Source organism: Pleurodeles waltl, chromosome 1_2 (assembly GCF_031143425.1).
Source record: "Pleurodeles waltl isolate 20211129_DDA chromosome 1_2, aPleWal1.hap1.20221129, whole genome shotgun sequence".
In the NCBI taxonomy this organism is placed as follows: domain Eukaryota; kingdom Metazoa; phylum Chordata; class Amphibia; order Caudata; family Salamandridae; genus Pleurodeles; species Pleurodeles waltl.
Genome location: NC_090437.1, coordinates 304793179 through 304810671, shown reverse-complemented (window position 1 = coordinate 304810671; position 17493 = coordinate 304793179). Strand labels below are relative to the sequence as shown.

General features: G+C 46.5%; 1 long non-coding RNA gene across 1 annotated transcript; it reads right to left on the bottom strand.

The window, feature by feature from the left end:
• Positions 1-211: 211 nt before the first annotated feature.
• Positions 212-16239, bottom strand: LOC138295524 (uncharacterized). The gene is made up of 3 exons (XR_011203616.1): positions 16177-16239; positions 6834-6892; positions 212-544 (listed from the first exon to the last, which is right to left on the bottom strand). It is a non-coding gene; the product is annotated as an uncharacterized lncRNA (long non-coding RNA).
• Positions 16240-17493: the final 1254 nt, after the last annotated feature.

Sequence of the window (17493 nt, the reverse complement as noted above, 5' to 3'; positions counted from 1 at the left end):
CAAGTCCACTCACAGTCAGTCCAGCATAAAGACTGAATCCTCTTTCGTGGGTTAGAGAAAAGTAGCATCACCTCAGCCCTCCAACTGATGTGCTATTGCCCATATCATTATCCACATGGGCGCAATGCTGCTCACTATTGGCTTAGCATAGTAGAAGTACAACAGCAGCTGTGAAGTTTCGAGCAATCCCTGCTGCCTTGGGGCCATCAGCCGTGGAGGCAGTTCAGAGCTGCAGGACAGCTACAAATACAAGGACCATTTAGGAGCCAACCCAGAACTCCGTGCTGCTGCACGAACTTCACCAACTTCTCAGGTGCCAGTACTCGCCTGACAGAGCAGCGGCATCACGGAGCCCCAAAACAGCACTCAGCAAGGATTCAGCTTCCATACAAAAATAAATCTGTCACAGAGCCACCATTCTAGCGCACTGTTCAAGTTTATCCAGCTTCCCTAGCATCGCGACGGAAGAGGAGCCAACGTAGCTGGAGAGAGGGGCTGCGAGTGTTCATCCACAGATCATGTGGGATCCATCTGTTGGCATCCCCTAAGAGTAAAATATTGACAGGTAAGTATGTACATATTTTCTATACCTAACTCCACATACAAAAAACTCGATGATATATATAACCCAAGATAGGTGGATGCAGAGGTAAGGATAATAAATTACTTTTTAATATTTGAATCTCAATATTCTGACCACGATAATAGTTACCTCAATATTTCCTCCTCAATATTCCATACTAAAATTATTGGCTGCAGGTTCATGGACAGCCAAGATAATTAAAAGGTAATGACCAGCACGCATGGGGAAAAAGAAGCTTCAAGTACACAAAAGGAGAGCACTGGGAGTGTTGCTAACCCACACCACCTCCCAAAAGAAATCTATATAATCACTAAAGGTGTGGGGTAGTAGGAACTGAGGGTAGGACTAGGTCAGTCTTCCTTCAGTGACCGGTATTAGTTAATTCGCTTTAGATCCTGAAGCGGGGAAATCATGGTTGGAAAATGTCCAAGTAAGGGGGTGCGGTGTTGTCCTACAGGGGGAGGGGGGATTTCCCTTACGGACTAGGTGGTCTCACACACATAATAGTGTCTTGCTTCATCATTTGACCACCTAGCCCCACCCAAGTAAGATGATACTACTTGGGCGGACTCAACCTCTTGGTTAAAAGAACCAGAGGGAGTGCTGAAATTAAACTGACTGGATAATTACAGAGATCCAGAAAGGGTGAATAATAAAATTACCAAACATGTCACCAGTAGCTACTGCTAGTTTTAATGGGGGTGCATGCTGGTAAGGCTAAGAACAGGGGGTAGAGGCTCATTAGAGAATAATGTCTCTTGGAGTCTAAAAAGAAATACGTATGACCAACATGTTTCTGCCCTCACTAAGTGCTGGTAGGTCAGGGGCATTCGTCAGGGTCGGAGCACACGCAGTAAGTGAGGTGCTCAAAGTGAATAATGTATGGCCTACCTGAACAAGTAGTTCACGGTGGGGTAGGTCTATAATATATGATAAATAAACCACAAATTATTCAGAGTGAAAAAAGTGGCAAACCACTGCACACAACACAGCAATAGGTGATAATGTAAAAAAGCACTCACACACGCATGCAAATGTGACTTACCCCGGGGTTGGGGGCGATTTGCCTCTGGTCTGGCTAGTACCGTGGGGGGGTGGTTTCCCTTGTTGTCACACTCTGAGGAGATTAAAGGTTTAGCAAGGGGGAAAGAAAGAAAGAAATAGAACGAGGGCGCACAGAGCGCTAAGGAAAGTAGGAGACAAAGGGAGAGAAGTTAAGAAAGAAAAAGGGGACCAAGCTTGAGAAAAAAGGAGGACAAAAAATGAAAAAAGGGGTGGAGAGAGAGGGAGAAGAGGAGAGAGAGGAACCAAAAAGGTCGAAGTCAGGCCAAGGGGGAACTGAAAGCTACCAGAGAAAGGGATAACAGGTAACAGAGGAAAAGAGATCCAAGGGGCCAGGGAGGCCCACACTTACCACTCCTAAGGGAATACCATGGGGGTACCTACATGCCGGAGCCAGGCCGCTCTGGTACTGACTGGAAGGCTGGCCTGGTATTTATGTAAAACAACAGCCAATCGGTATAAGGCTGGGGGCGGAAGCCGAACCCCATTAGAAATGTATATCAGGTGTGCCTGGCGTCATTGTATGGAGGCGTACCCCCTCTCGTAAGAGGTTTTACTGCCACGCCCAAATACCGGCCGCGCCCTCTCGGGAGTTGCGCCGGATCGGGAACCAAGCAGGGCCCTAATAGGCCCTGGTGAAGCGCGATCGCCCGCGGGGTGGGTCGCGCCTGGAAATAGTGTGGTTATGTAGGGCGCTTCCTCCGCGGCGCGGCTGGCGCGCTCGGGGGAGCGTCCTGCAATGACGCGCCGCGGCTAGCGCGGCACGTCACTAAAGCCCACGGGACTCTGGGAGATCGAGTCCCGTGGAAAGCGCCTGGTCATCCGAGAGGGATGACCAGGTGGGGGAGGTGCAAAAGGAGGGAGAGGTTTTCCAGGAAGGTGGTCAGCTGTTTGTTGACGGTCTTCTCTATGACCTTGGCTGGGAAAGGCAGAAGAGAGATGGGGCGGAAGTTTTTTAGGTCGCTCAGGTCAGCCGTAGGTTTCTTTAGTAGGGCGTTGACTTCGGCGTGTTTCCAGCATTCGGGGAAGGTAGCAGAAGAAAAAGAAGAGTTGTTGACGGTCTGGAGGTGCGGGGCGATGATGTCGTCGGCTTTGTTAAAGATGAAGTGAGGAGAGGGGTCCGAAGGGGCGCCGGAGTGGATAGAGTTCATGATGGATTTGGTTTCTTCAGTGTTGATGTGGGTCCAGTTGTTGAGGGTAATGGCCAGGGATGCGGGTTCGGTGGTATGTTGGGTCTGTTGTCCGAAGCTGTCGTGGAGGTCGCTGATCTTGCGATGGAAGAAAGTGGCGGGGGATTCGCACAGATCCTGTGAGGGCGTGACGGCGTTGGGGTTGGGGTTGGAGAACTCCTTGACGATGCTGAAGAGTTCTCTGCTGTTGTGGCTGTTTTTGTTCAGTCTGTCGGTGAAAAAGTTCTTTTTAGCAGCGCGGATCAGGCGATGGTGTTTGCGGGTAGCGTTCTTGAGGGCGGTCATGTTGTCCGTGGTGTGGTCCTTGCGCCAGGCCTTCTCGAGGGCGCGACAAGTTTTCTTTGATTCTTTGAGGGTGTCAGAGAACCATAGAGGTTTTTTGGTGTTGGTCTGTCTATGCGTGCGTTTGATGGGAGCAAGGTTGTGTGCGCAGTTGGAGATCCAGTTTGTGAGGTTGAGGGCTGCGTCGTTGGGGTCGGTGGTGAGGGTGGGTTGGTTGGCGGCGAGTGCTGAGAAGAGTTGCTCTTCGGGGATCTTGTTCCACTGTCGAAGCGGGATGGGTTGAGTGCGGAGGTGGCGGGTCTCGCGTCGGAATGTGAAATGTACACAGCTTTGGTCGGTCCAGTGTAGAGCGGAGGTGTGGCTGAAGAAGACGTGTTTGCTGGCGTAGAAGATAGGGTCAAGCCTGTGTCCGGCGATGTGGGTGGCGGTGTTCACCAGTTGTTTGAGGCCGAGGTTGGTGAGGTTGTCGAGCAGGGTGGTGGTGTTGGGGTCGTTGTTTTGTTCCAGATGAAAGTTGAGGTCGCCTAGGAGGATGTAGTCCGGTGAGGCGAGGGCGTGCGGGGAGATGAAGTCGGCGATGGCGTCGCTGAAAGGGGCGCGTGGTCCGGGAGGACGGTAGACGAGGGATCCTCTGAGGGTGGTCCTCGGGTCTGTGCGAATCTGAAAATGCAGGTGTTCAGCGGCGAGAGGGGTGTCTTCGGTGGAGGTGGTGACGCTGATGGAGTCTTTGAAGACGATGGCGATACCTCCTCCTACTTGGTTGGTGCGGTCTTTTCTGGAGATCTTGTAGCCTTCGGGGATGGCGGTGGCGATGTCTGGAGCAGAGGAGGCGTTCATCCAGGTCTCCGTGATGAAGGCGACGTCCGGGGCTGTGGAGTCCAGGAGGTCCCAGAGTTCAACGGCGTGCTTGTGGACGGAACGAGCGTTGACCAGGATGCACTTGAGGTGGTTGATGGCGCGTGGGCTTGTGGTCGTGGTAGTTGCGTGGTGGAAGATGCGTTTGCAGGAGTTGCAGGCGAAGGGTCCATGGGTGCGTTTGGGGTGAGCTTAGAAGCAGGTGTTGGAGCATCCTGGGTTGAGGGCGAGGAGGGTGGTGGGGTCGTAGCGGATCAGCGGGGCTTGGGAGAGCTGGGGACCAGGGGTCGTGGCGCTGGGCGTGTGCCAGGCGCGGACAGGCGCAGACGGGCTTGCCTCTGGCGCGCCAGCGGCGCGCCCGCTGCGCAATCGCGCAGTGGCCGCCATATGAGGTAGGAGGGGGAGAGGGGTCAGCTCGGGGCGAATGGGAGCTGGGGGGCGGGGGCGTGCAGGGGGTCGCGGCGGGAAAGCGCGAGGGAGGGGGGGACAGGTAGAGTGAGAAGAGCTGGGGGAGGGGGGTTTAAGGGTGGAGGGGGGTGAGTGTTAGGAGGTTTAGGAGATTAGGGAGAAAGATAGGAGTAGGGTTGTGAAGATAGGGGAGGGGGGTTGTAGAGGTGGATGAGGGTGAGAGGTAGAGTGAGAGGATAGGTAGATAGGTAATAGAGGGGGTGGCGGGAAGGGGGGGAGAGATAGAGAAATAGATAGAGAAAAAGATAGATAGAGAGATAGGTAGATAGGTGGAGGTGGAGAGTGAGGGAGTTAGATAGTGGGATAGAGAGATAGGTAGAAAGGAGGAGTGAGGGAGGTAGATAGCAAACGGGTTAGATAGGGGTGATAGAGAGGGGGAGGCGAGTGAGGGAGGGGGATGAGGCAGGAGCAGGAGGGCAGGCGCGGGGAGAAGAAGACGGAGGAGGCAGAAGAGCCGAAGGCAGAAGATAGAAGACAGAAGAGCAGAAGACCGGAGGAACAGAAGAACAGAAGACCGGAGGAGCAGAAGAACAGAAGACCGGAAGAACAGAAGAGAAAGAAGAACGCAGAAGAACACAGAAGAACACAGAAGAATCACAGAAGAACACAGAGGAACACAGGGGAACACAGAAGAACACAGAGGAAGATACAGAAAACGAAGAACAGAAGGCAGAAGACCACAGAAGAAGATGAGGAAGAAGAGAGGCGACAGGAGAGGCTGAGAAGCACACAGAAGAAGAGAGAAGACGGGGAAAAGAAGAGTACAGAAGAAGATTACAGACGAGGAGCGAGGAGGAAGAACAGAGAAGAAGAAAAGAAGCAGGAGCAGGAGAGAGGGTGAGTAGCGCGGGGCAGAGCGAGGGGCTGGGAGGTTGGGGGGTACTTACTGTGAGGTGGGTCTCAGGAACTCAGGAACCTGGAGGTGCTGGAGGAGCTGCAGCGGCAGGGGGAGCGACCTACCCTTGGGTCAAGGGTCGCTACCACTGTCGCGCAGCGGCCGCCATATGAGGTAGGAGGGGGGGAGGGGTCAGCTGGGGGCGAATGGGAGCTGGGGGGCGGGGCGTGCAGGGGGTCGCGGCGGGAAAGCGCGAGGGAGGGGGGGAAAGGTAGAGTGAGAAGAGCTGGGGGAGGGGGTTTTAAGGGTGGAGGGGGGTGAGTGTTAGGAGGTTTAGGAGATTAGGGAGAAAGATAGGAGTAGGGTTGTGAAGATAGGGGAGGGGGGTTGTAGAGGTGGGTGAGGGTGAGAGGTAGAGTGAGAGGATAGGTAGATAGGTAATAGAGGGGGTGGTGGGAAGGGGGGGAGAGATAGAGAAAATAGATAGATAGAGAAAATAGATAGATAGAGAAAATAGATAGATAGAGAAATCGATAGATAGAGAAAAAGATAGATAGAGAGATAGGTAGATAGGAGGAGGTGGAGAGTGAGGGAGTTAGATAGTGGGATAGAGAGATAGAGAGATAGGTAGAAAGGAGGAGTGAGGGAGGTAGATAACGAACGGGTTAGATAGGGGTGATAGAGAGGGGGAGGCGAGTGAGGGAGGGGGATGAGGCAGGAGCAGGAGGGCAGGCGCGGGGAGAAGAAGACGGAGGAGGCAGAAGAGCCGAAGGCAGAAGATAGAAGACAGAAGACCGGAGGAACAGAAGAACAGAAGACCGGAGGAGCAGAAGAACAGAAGACCGGAAGAACAGAAGAGAAAGAAGAACGCAGAAGAACGCAGAAGAATCACAGAAGAACACAGAAGAACACAGAGGAACACAGAGGAACACAGGGGAACACAGAAGAACACAGAGGAAGGTACAGAAAACGAAGAACAGAAGGCAGAAGACCACAGAAGAAGATGAGGAAGAAGAGAGGCGACAGGAGAGGCTGAGAAGCACACAGAAGAAGAGAGAAGACGGGGAAAAGAAGAGTACAGAAGAAGATTACAGACGAGGAGCGAGGAGGAAGAACAGAGAAGAAGAAAAGAAGCAGGAGAGAGGGTGAGTAGCGCGGGGCAGAGCGAGGGGCTGGGAGGTGGGGGGTACTTACTGTGAGGTGGGTCTCAGGAACTTAGGAACCTGGAGGAGCTGGAGGAGCTGCAGCGGCAGGGGGAGCGACCTACCCTTGACTTATTTTTCTCTAGAATTGCTATTCCTGAAGGAGACCCATCTGAAAGGTAACTTCCTAGAATTGTTTATCCCGAAGTACTATTCTAAAGCTTAATTTGCTTTGGTGATGAGTGGAGTAGCTGTCTACTTGTGTTGAGGGTTTTATTGGCAAGTTTCCCACGTGATTAGGGACCCCCAAGGAAGGTTGATCTAGTTGGAAGCTAGTGCGAATGGTAACCGTTTCAATTTGGTCAATTATTACGCAATTATTAACCTGATCCATTAAGGCAGATTTATAATATTACCTTAAGTGCGGTAGGCCCCATAATCCTTAACTTCATCCAGGAACTGGTGCGGTACACATCTAACAAAACAAAAAAAAAAATTGAAGGCTCAGATGAAAAAATGACCTGATATATTGAAACAAGAGGCTCAACTACTTGAGGCTTGGCGTAGCAACCATCGTGGTTGGTCACAATATACTTGCTTTTCACAAAGCTTTTATACAGCTTCTCGTATTGATTATTTTTTAATTTGTAATTTGCTAAAATGGGTTTAACTCTGATATCCTGGCGGACTCATTCTCTCTGGCCATTGTTACTCTTGAGTTGGAAACTGTTAGAGGGGAAAGGCCCAGGTGGCAGCTGGATGGGAACCCTTTAACACACCAAGAATGGATATGATATGAAGCTGCAGGTAAAGCGTATAGCTGAGCTTCCCGTTAATGCCGCCCTAATAGCTCCAGGGCCTTTCAGCAGTGAGCGTATGAGGAAAGCAAGATGATGGGGAAATGTCTTGCCTGATCAGTTTGGGTGAAGTGCGAGGATGCGTTTGTTAGTCACTTACAGAATTCAGTCACTGGGTCATTTTATACATAGGTGTGTTGTTTATGGATTGTAGGATGTGTTGCTGCATGCTTTGTCTACAAATCAAATGGATTGTCTTTAATCAAGTAGAAGTCTTGAAACTGTTCTGAGACTACCAACATATACGTACTGTAAGGGCTTTCAACGTGATCATGCATTTGCTATAAATGTGATACAACACTTAAATAGACACCTTAGGACTTGTTTATTGTTTGTTGTGATAGGAGCATCATCATAAATTGGTAGTAACTTGGCAAACTCAGTCCCCCTGCCCCATTTGGAGGGGGAAATGCAGTTTGTCTGAACTCAGTTGACCTGATGGTCTAGCTGCCAACCCATTTTAGGGCACAGGCCCATCACTGTTTGTGCCTGCCCAGAACATAATTTAATTGAGTAAAATGTGAGACCCCTGGCAGATATTCAGTTCATGAAGGGCCAGATGTATCAAAGGATTTTAGCCATTCTGTGTCTATGGGAAAATGTGTCCGTACATATGGCCCGATGTGTGCTATTTAACGGATAAATTATACCCCTTGACTTACTGTTACGACTCTGTCATCCCATTTCTAGGGGGTGCTGTAAGGGGACTGTCGAGTCACTGGGGAGTCACCTTGAACACTTATCTAGAGTTCTTTGCTGACTCCCATTTGTTTTTTCTTTTTGCCATGGTATGCTTTTGTAGCGTTACATTTGCTTCCTGGGACTGCAAATCCCATAATGCACAGCCTGGTAGTCAGGAAAGCCTGGATTATGTTTTACATTGTTTTCTATGGAAGAAGTCCAGTTGCTCCTCTTCACAGGATTCCCTCCTCCAGGACTTGCGAGTGAGTGTCTGAAACTACACACACCTGAGACCTCTCCTGTGCAGCCCAGTCATGTGATTCCACCTGGGGTTTTCTGCATCTTGTAACTGCTTATAAGCAGCCATTTCCTCAAGATCCCCGTTGTACTTTGGAGTTCAATTCCTTTGTGTTACAGACCCTTTATCGGATGGTGTTCCAGTCTTGGTCCTGTTCTGTTCCAGTTTGAGCCTGTTTCCTGTTTCTCTGCCCTGTTCCTGATTGTTCCAGTCAGAGTCTGCTCCCTATCTCTTAGCCTTGTACCTGTTTGTTTCTTCCAGAACCTGCTCCCTGTTTCTCTGTCCTGTTCCTGCCTTGTTTCAGCCTGGCCCTGTTCTCTGTTTCCAAGTACTGTTTTCTGCTTATTCCTACTTCCTGTATTCCAGCCCTGTCCTTGCCTGTTCCAGCCAGAGCCTGCTCTCTGTTTCCCAGTCCTGTCTCTGTTTGTTCCAGCCAGAGGTTTGCACCCTGTTTTCCAGTCCTAGTCCTGCCTTTGCTTCAGCCTGAGCCTGTTCCCAGTTCCTGCCTCTACCTCTTAGTTTGTTCCTTCTGTTTCTGTTTCCTCTCGGTATTTGTGTCTGGTAAGTGTTGGCTCCTGGTCTCCAGGAGGCAATTCCAGCCCCCATCCTTGTCTAGTGTTATACGTTGTCTTTCGTGCCTAACAGTGACAGTGTGCTATTGCTGATTTTCCAGGAATCGCCACTGTGTTTCCAGCTGGACCCACAAGAGCTTGTCTTGTGTATGTAAGTACTACCCTTGTTTGTGCTCTAGAGTCCAGAGACAGAATCACTTCTGCTGCCTCCTTTCTATGGGGCTGGCAGGGTGACTATCTGTAAGAGCAAACTGCACAGAGGCATTGACATTCTCTGTCACTGTGGGAGGTTCTGCGCCCTACTCTGTGTACAACCCCAGCGTGTTTATCCATTAGTGATCCGTTTCCTGTTTGTTCACACAAGGGTTGCTCTGCTTTACTTTCCTGTTTCTTGTGCCTATCCATAGCTGTCCTTTCCGTGTATGCCTTTGGCTGCTCTTCTGCCCCAGTACACTACCTCTTTAGGATATTCGGTGACCCCAAGGGGTGTCCCAACCAGAGTCCTGCTCAGACCCACCCGAATCCGTGACAGAATGCACGACCCAAAAATTTCAAGCTCCCCAGGCAGTAAAGGCACACACAGACCTAAAATGTTTTCCTATCATGTTAAGACACCCCTTTCTAAACCTATACATTCTCTGAAGACCTCCAAAAAAGGCCTTAGTTTAAAGGATAGACTTGTTAAAGAAATCAAAGTGTTGGAGTGTGGATGTAGTGGCGCAGATAGAATAGAACTAGATCGGGGAATTAGTGCTTTAAGGTGACTTTATTCTATAATTTTCGGAAGACTGTCCTTGGCTATACGGTTTATTATGTCCAAGTCCCAACAGTTCTTATTTTAAGATCCTCTCTGTTCCTCTTCTCAGGTGTCCCTCTGGATGCCAGCCTCTGGCGTCTCCGCTCGGGTGAAAGGTCAGTGATGTGGACAGCCGGCGAATCAAACAGGAAAAAGAAAGGGAAAGGTAAGTCTCGGGATTAGGGATCTTGGGTTACGGTTAGTAAGGGAAGGGTGCGGTGAGGTGGGAGGGGTCTTGGGGTTACACCCGTCCTATGTGCTCTTTATTTGCCCAGGTTATGCTCCCCCTTTCGCAGTGTATGTTCTTATTTTGCTCTAGTTTGTCCCCAGTTCTAACAAGCAAGAAGAAGAAGAAAAAAAAAGAAGAAAAAAACTGCATAAATAAATAAATCTTGATATGTTGTCGAAGGGTCTGTTGTTTTCACAGTCCCCTTTCTCCCCTTTTGCGTGGTGTGCAGTGGGTTAACAGAGTGGTGCCCCAAGTTTTTTCTCTTGTGTCGTTTTCCCTTTAAAACAGGGCAAACAAAATAAGGCAGGAATTATGAAGACGGAAAGGGAAGAATCAAAGAAAGAAGAAAAAAAATAGAAACTACTGAAAGAACACTCTTGCAACTCGATATGAGCCTGTTCTTCCAGTATTACCCCTCTATTTCTTTTTGGGTCGTTCCCTGTTTACCCCTTTCCTCCTCCCGCCCCTTCTTCCCTTCCCAAAAGGGCCCGATACTCAGTCTGCAGGCATGAACGTACCTGCCTTAGCCACGCCCCTCCAGGGACGTGGCGGTCTGTGTGCCTCCCGGGGCTTCTGTTGCCCGCGTCGGAGTATACTCCTGGCTCGTGCTGTCGAAGTCCGGCGTCTTCCCCCTCTCGGTCCTCCTGTGGCTCTTCTTCTTCCTTTCTTGACGCGGCGCGCGTCGTTAGTCCCTCTTTTGTCTTGAGGGAAACCAGAACTTCCGGGGTTCCCGGGACTACTTCTTCCGGGACAATGAGCGCGGTTCCCCTGGGGCACTTCTCCTTCAGGTTCTCCTGTTGCGGAGTAGCCGGGGAGGGCACCACCCGGTTACACAAAGATTGCAAATTCAGTACTACATTGTGTGGCTTGCTAATCCATCAATGTTTAACTATTATCATATCTGTGATTATGACCCCCCATCCCTGTCTGTAGAAGAATTACAAAGAAATAATGAGTTTTTGGAGATTCTATTACGTCAAACAGGGGAGAATGTTCTCAACCGTGGAAGTGCTTTTTCTACCTCTGCACAAGACACTCACACTCAAGAAAAGACGGTTAATTCCTTGCCTCATGGTAGTGCATTCCAAGTTCATTTCCAGGACTCTGCCATAACAAAGAACCCTGAAACTGTACAAGAAGCCACACTAGGGATTCCCTTGTTTTCTGATGCGTGCTTTGGCCCATCTAGGTCAGTTTCTCAGAATTCAAAGTGCAGTGCTGAAAAAAGAAAATGATCACCAGCTTTGACTTAAAGAACAGTATGCTACTTCATGTGCCTTTCCAAAGACTACTATAGAGCAGATTGTGCCTTCTATTAATGACAGTAAAAAGACAGCTCCAGTTATAAATATATCATCTTCTTCTTCAGACTCTCTCTCAGCTAGTAGTTCTCCAGAGAATATCCCTGTACCGTTGACTGAATCACTGACATCTCTGAGAGATTTGACACCTCTTGATTCAAAGGATGAATCGGTCTTCAGAAGGAAGTGTCTCAGCCCCTCTATCAGAACAAATAAAGCCAAAGGAAGAAGACAGTTCTGATGCAGACTCCAGTAGCTGCACCTTAAGAATCCAAGAAATGACTTTACTGGAGAGTAAGGGCAAATTGTGCAACAGTGTTGAAGACTCTGAATCTAGTAATGACAGTAGTTCCTGCCCTGCGGTGAACAAACCTGCAGATAATGCTGTTCAAATGCGCTCACATCAGAATTTTCAGATTGTGGGGATAGGCATGCCCTCTCCAATACTATCATAGAATTTTCAGATAATGAAGAGACAGTTCTTGTTTCAAGTGAATTAATGAATTTTTCTGACCGTGAAGAAATGCCCGCAGTTACTAAGAATGTAATGGACTTCTCAGAAAGTCTAAAAATCTTTTCTGTGTCAAAGCAAACCGTGGAGATTTCAGACAAGGAAGAAAGCCAGCAATCTGAAACTGAACAGCATGTCATTAGAAATGATAGCCTTCTCCTAGAACTGGACACAGTTGCAGCCTCAACCACTGATCCTGACCTGCTGTTACCTGCCACTGTGTATCCTGTTTCCAGCTCAACGGTTAGTGAAGAACAGATCTTTGATCTACCGGTATCTGAACTTAATGTAAAACCAGCCACACCAATGCCACCTGCTGTGTCTCTGACATTAAACTCCTGAAAACCAGCACTCTGAAACAGAAGTATTGTAGAAAGTAATGTCTCCCACCAAAATTAAAGACATGAACTTGAATCTTGCATTCGAAGATCTGATGATAAGTACTGTACTTAGTGTTTTATTGCAAGAAACCATGATCAATTCAAAGGCAAGAGTTGAACATTTAGATAACAATGTAAAGGCGATTTCTGAAGAGATTCCAGTTTTATTTATTTCCAAAAAACAACCTTTCAGTGGTAACAGAGTTGAAGATCAACTACCTGTAGTAGAAACGCTTTGCAAAGAAACCATTTCTGATACCACAAATATACCACAGAGCACTTGCAATGATGAAATCTCAGTCTTGTCTGAAGATCACCCTAAAGAATTAGCTTGTGGAACTTCTACATTTTCAGATGTTAATCCAGTTTCTAAAGACTTAAAGACTCTTGTTGATCCTGAATTTGATACTCTGAAGTCATCCAAAACTAAAGAAAATTCTGACTTTTTCATGTTTACCTTGAGAACACCAGGTACCCATGTCTCCAAAGTCTCTATGCTTTGCAAGCCTCAGACCACAATCAATGTAAATACTGCTGCAGAAACAGACATATCCTGCTTGTCAGAAGGTGTTACAGATCTGACAGTTACTAATATGCCAATTATTTCCTCCAAAGAAGAAAGTACTGAGCAGGAAACTAATGTCCTAAAGAATACCACCCATAATGCCATTCCAGATCTCCTTGCTCCTGAATCCACTTCACCAGAAACCAACTCCAAGCACTCCTCCCTTATCAATCAAACAGTAAAGAGGAAAGACATCGGAGCCCATATGGGCATTAATACAGGCTTTGCTCATTGGATGTGTCACCTGTGGCCGGACTGTAAACTTATCAACCAAGGTTGGTGTTGGATTTTTTTGCTGTGGCTTTTCCTCTTTAACTTTCTTCAGCCAAAGGATTGCCTTCTCTTCTTGAACAGACTGGTGGGTGGGTATACTGTTACGACTCTGTCATCCCATTTCTAGGGGGTGCTGTAAGGGGACTTTCGATAGCCTGGGAGTCACCTTGAACACTAATCTAGAGTCCCTTGCTGACTCCCATTTGTTTCTCTTTTCGCCATGGTATGCTTTTGTAATATTACATTTGCTTCCTGGGACTGCAAATCCCCTAATGCACAGCCTGGTAGTCAGGAAAGTCTGGATTATGTTTTACATTGTTTTCTATGGAAGATGTCCAGTTGCTCCTCTTCACAGGATCCTCTACTCCAGGACCTGCGAGTGTCTGAAACTACACACACCTGAGACCTCTCCTGTGCAGCCCAGTCATGTGATTCCACCTGGGGTTTCTGCAGCTTGGAACTGCTTATAAGCAGCCATTTCCTCAAGATCATTGGAGTTCGATTCCTTTGTGTTACAGACCCTTTATCGGATGGTGTTCCAGTCTTGTTCCTGTTCCAGTTTGAGTCTGTTTACTGTTTCTCTGCCCTGTTCCTGATTGTTCCAGCTAGAGTCTGCTCCCTATCTCTTAGCCTTGTACCTGTTTGTTTCTTCCAGAGCCTACTTCCTGTTTCTCGGTCCTGTTCCTGCTTGTTTCAGCCTGAACCTGCTCTCTATTTCCAGGTCCTGTTTTCTGCATATTCGTACTCCTTGTGTTCCAGCCCTGTCCTTGCCTGTTCCAGCCAGAGCATGCTCTCTGTCCCAGTCCTGTCTCTGTTTGTTCCAACCAGAAGTTTGCGACCTGTTTTCCAGTCCTAGTCCTGCCTTTGCTTCAACCTGAGCCTGTTCCCAGTTCCTGCCTCCACCTCTTAGTTTGTTCCTTCTATTTCCTCTCAGAGTCCTGCTCAGACCTGCCCGAATCCGTGACACTTACATGATAAGGATATTGCAAGTCACCTTGGAGATCCATGACCTTCTAAAGGAACTTAGGGCCAGATGTAGCAAAGGTTTTTACCCATTCTGTGTCTATGGGAAAAAGTGTTTGTACATATGGTCCTTGACCTTTAGCCTTGTTCCTCTATATGGTCATTGAACTCCTCTGGTGGCTTGCAATATCCTTATAATGTACAGCAGGGGGTACTCAATCCCATATAATACATAGTCAGGCCAACCACTTAACACCTTGGTGCATTTGGTGCATAGGTCTTAAATTTGAAAAAGGTTATTACAAACATTAAAAAATAAAACTACTGGTGCAAAATTAAACACATCAAAATCCTGTTGCAAACAGATATTAGAAACATTTCAATCAAAGCTAGTTACAAAAAAGCTGCAGTGGCTCGGAATATGTAAAAACATGCAGAAAAATTCTAGCTTTTCTCAATCTAAGGAGTGCAAAAAATAAACATATTCTCTCTGCATGTCAGTATAAGCTATTAAAATAGAGCAGAAAAAAGAAAAGCAATGTTCGGTTTTCTGTTTAATAGCTGCTTTAATTCTGCTCCATGACCTAATCTGCTTTTCACTTCAGCTGCTAGCTCTGGCAGCAGGCAATGTGATGTCAAAACTTGACTGTAATAACCTTATAACAGGCGAGTTCTGACGTCTTTTCTTTATAATGAGCGTTTGGGTGCGTCACAAGTCGCCGATTATAAAGAAATTAGAGACTGGCATTTATTCAGGGATTATTTAATCCCATGTATTAAATCAGAATTATGTATGGTTTAATAGCAAACATGTTGATCCATGGACAGCAAAATGCATGGGTCATATCTGTGTAGCACACTGGGTTGCACTTTGTTGATTTTACACCAGCATGAGAGGTATTTTGATGTAACAGATGATACACAATTTTGAAAAATTACCAAAATGCCGGTATTTTTTTCCTTATCAGTAAGTACTTTCAACAACACATTTTTAAAGAAATCACTTTGAAATATGTTCTACAGCTGCTCCAAAGAGCCCTGACTGATAATTAAAGTAAACAAAGGCTATACTCTAGAAAGGTCATGAACTGGACACCAGGAAACAAAGGGAGAGTAAAAATAACCTGAATTGCCTTTAAAGAGCAAGGAGGAAGTTTCTGGACAACAGCCTTTTATTGGAAACAATCAAGCAATCAAAATTGACTTATAAGAAAGCAGTATGGACAGTAAAGGAGGAGTAGAAGGACGGACTGTGGGCACAAATTCTGCATGATTGTAGGAAAAAATGCCCCAAATCATTAGGGAGAACCATAAACAACCTGCAAAGAGGCTCCACTATTGCCAATAACACCAACATTACCGAGCAAACTTAAGTGGAGTACTCCGTCGCATACTGCACTGATTTTACTAAAGAGTCCCCAAAACCAAATCCGTACAAGGAATTATTCCCACCAAGCAGGGCACAGGATGCTCCGGATGAGCCACCTAAGAGCGTTAGAGAAGTGGGGTGTCTTAGTGATGTCACACCTACATAATGTGTTCATTGGCTAACTCGGTATTCTAGGGTGGAATGGTTATGATTGTCTAGGAGAACAGAACCACAGTTAGAGTTGGCAACCGCCCCTTTCTTATATGATCTTAAGAGATGATTCATTTTCAATAAACCATACGAAAATAACTAATGGATATGGACATTTGTACATTACATTTTGGCAATGAGTTTGCTGAGACAGAACAGATGCTGTTCGTCAGAAGGTAGGCGAACATTACTTAATGGATTACTAAGGTACTGTAACTATATATATTTGGAGCAAAAGAAGAGAGTTAGTCAGTGTTGCGCTATTCCCCACTTCTGGAACATTGCATGCCCACGTGTGTACGACAGTCTCCGGGAAGGATTTTGTGGATTTGGCTGTATTTTGCAGTGTTTGTGCGCTTTGAAGTTCAATTATATTGACACTGTGTGTGGCCAATAAATTTTTACTATGATGAATGGCAGTTATCAACACCAGGAACTGTTTAGGGTGTCTTTGCTGCGGGCACTCATCATCCGGAGTGTTTCTTGATTGCGCTGCCTTCACACGCACATTAACTGGCATTTTAAAAGAGAACACTCGTCAGACGGAGTGTTTCTGGATCACACTGCCCTCGCGTGCACCATCAACCAACATTTTCAAAGTAAACGCGCATCAGCCAGAGTATTCTTTGCTCTCTCTGTCTTTGCACGTACTATTGTGCCTGTGTCATCCGTGTTCACACGTGCATCCTCGCGAGAGCAGTCACTTGAAACAAATGTGAACCATCTTAAATTGAATAAAAGAAGTCATTCTTACCGTAAAAAGCCACACACATACAGAATTTCACCGGCATCCAGAAGCCTACTTCCTCGCCTCGTCACTGCCTAGTGAATGTCTACAGGATATCAGGCACTGACTTGAAAGAACAGCTCTCTTGTTTATTGTGTAAGACCGCCACCTACTGCTTTTCTTCAGTACTGCAGGCATTTTGGGGTCAGCACTGATTGGCATGCTTTATTGGCAGCATTTTTTGTCTTACCAGTTTTACAAATGTAATTGTCTCAGCAACGATTGGGACGCTTTCTGCGATTTGTACACCGTTTATGCTACCTTAACATATTTTTCATTGTTATATATACGTTTTGTACATTGTTTCTGCTACTTGTACCAAATCCTTCATTATATTTCTTGCAGAAGTTGCAACTTAAATGATTATTAATAACTAACTTTTTGTACAGGGTGTTACGTTGTTGTGGCACTTTGCAAACAGTTACACCACCGTCTCCGTTTCGATAGGAACCTGGAAAGCATACTTTGAAATGCGGTTTGTGGTACAGGTCTTTCAATGCTTATTTAGGTGCCAGTGATGGTCAGAAATATAAACTGGAAAGAAAGCACAGTTTACTGTATTATTACTTAGGAGTTGAAGGTCAAATCGTATTTGATCATTTACCTGAATATTCTTATCATTATGATGAAGAATTGGACTCATTTCAGTTTACGGTGAAACAACTTGATACCTGTTTTGAGGGTAAAGTGAACTTTGTGGTAGACAGACATACATTTTTACTTGTGTCCAAAAACCGGATGAGTCAATTGGTTAATATGTTACAGCTTTAAAGATGTTAGCATCATATTGCAAATTTGAAGGATTTACTTCTCATTTAATTAATGATCAGATTGTTAGTAGGTGTCATTCAAAGAAAATTCAACAGAGACTCCTTGCCTGCAAAAATCCATCATTAGATAAAACAATATATATAGTGAAAAGCATTGAATGCTCACAAAAATATGCCAAACTGTTAGAACCAACAGGATCGATGGGTGCAATTGCAAGTGTTAATGTGCAGAGAAAAAGTAAAGATCACACTCCACAGTCTAAATCTTCTTTCAACGAGAACTATAGTAGAGGAAAGTGCACAAATAGAACATCCACTAAACAAGTATGTTATAGGTGTGGATCCAATGCTTACATTTTAGTTTTAAAAATTATCCCGCTATTACACAAGAGTGTTGGAAATGTAAAAAAAAATTAGTCACTTTGGGAAAGTATGTAGGGGCGGCAAACGTATGCTAGTTAGAAGTGTTGATGATTCACATACCAATGATGAAGACGATGTGGGTAGAAAAGTG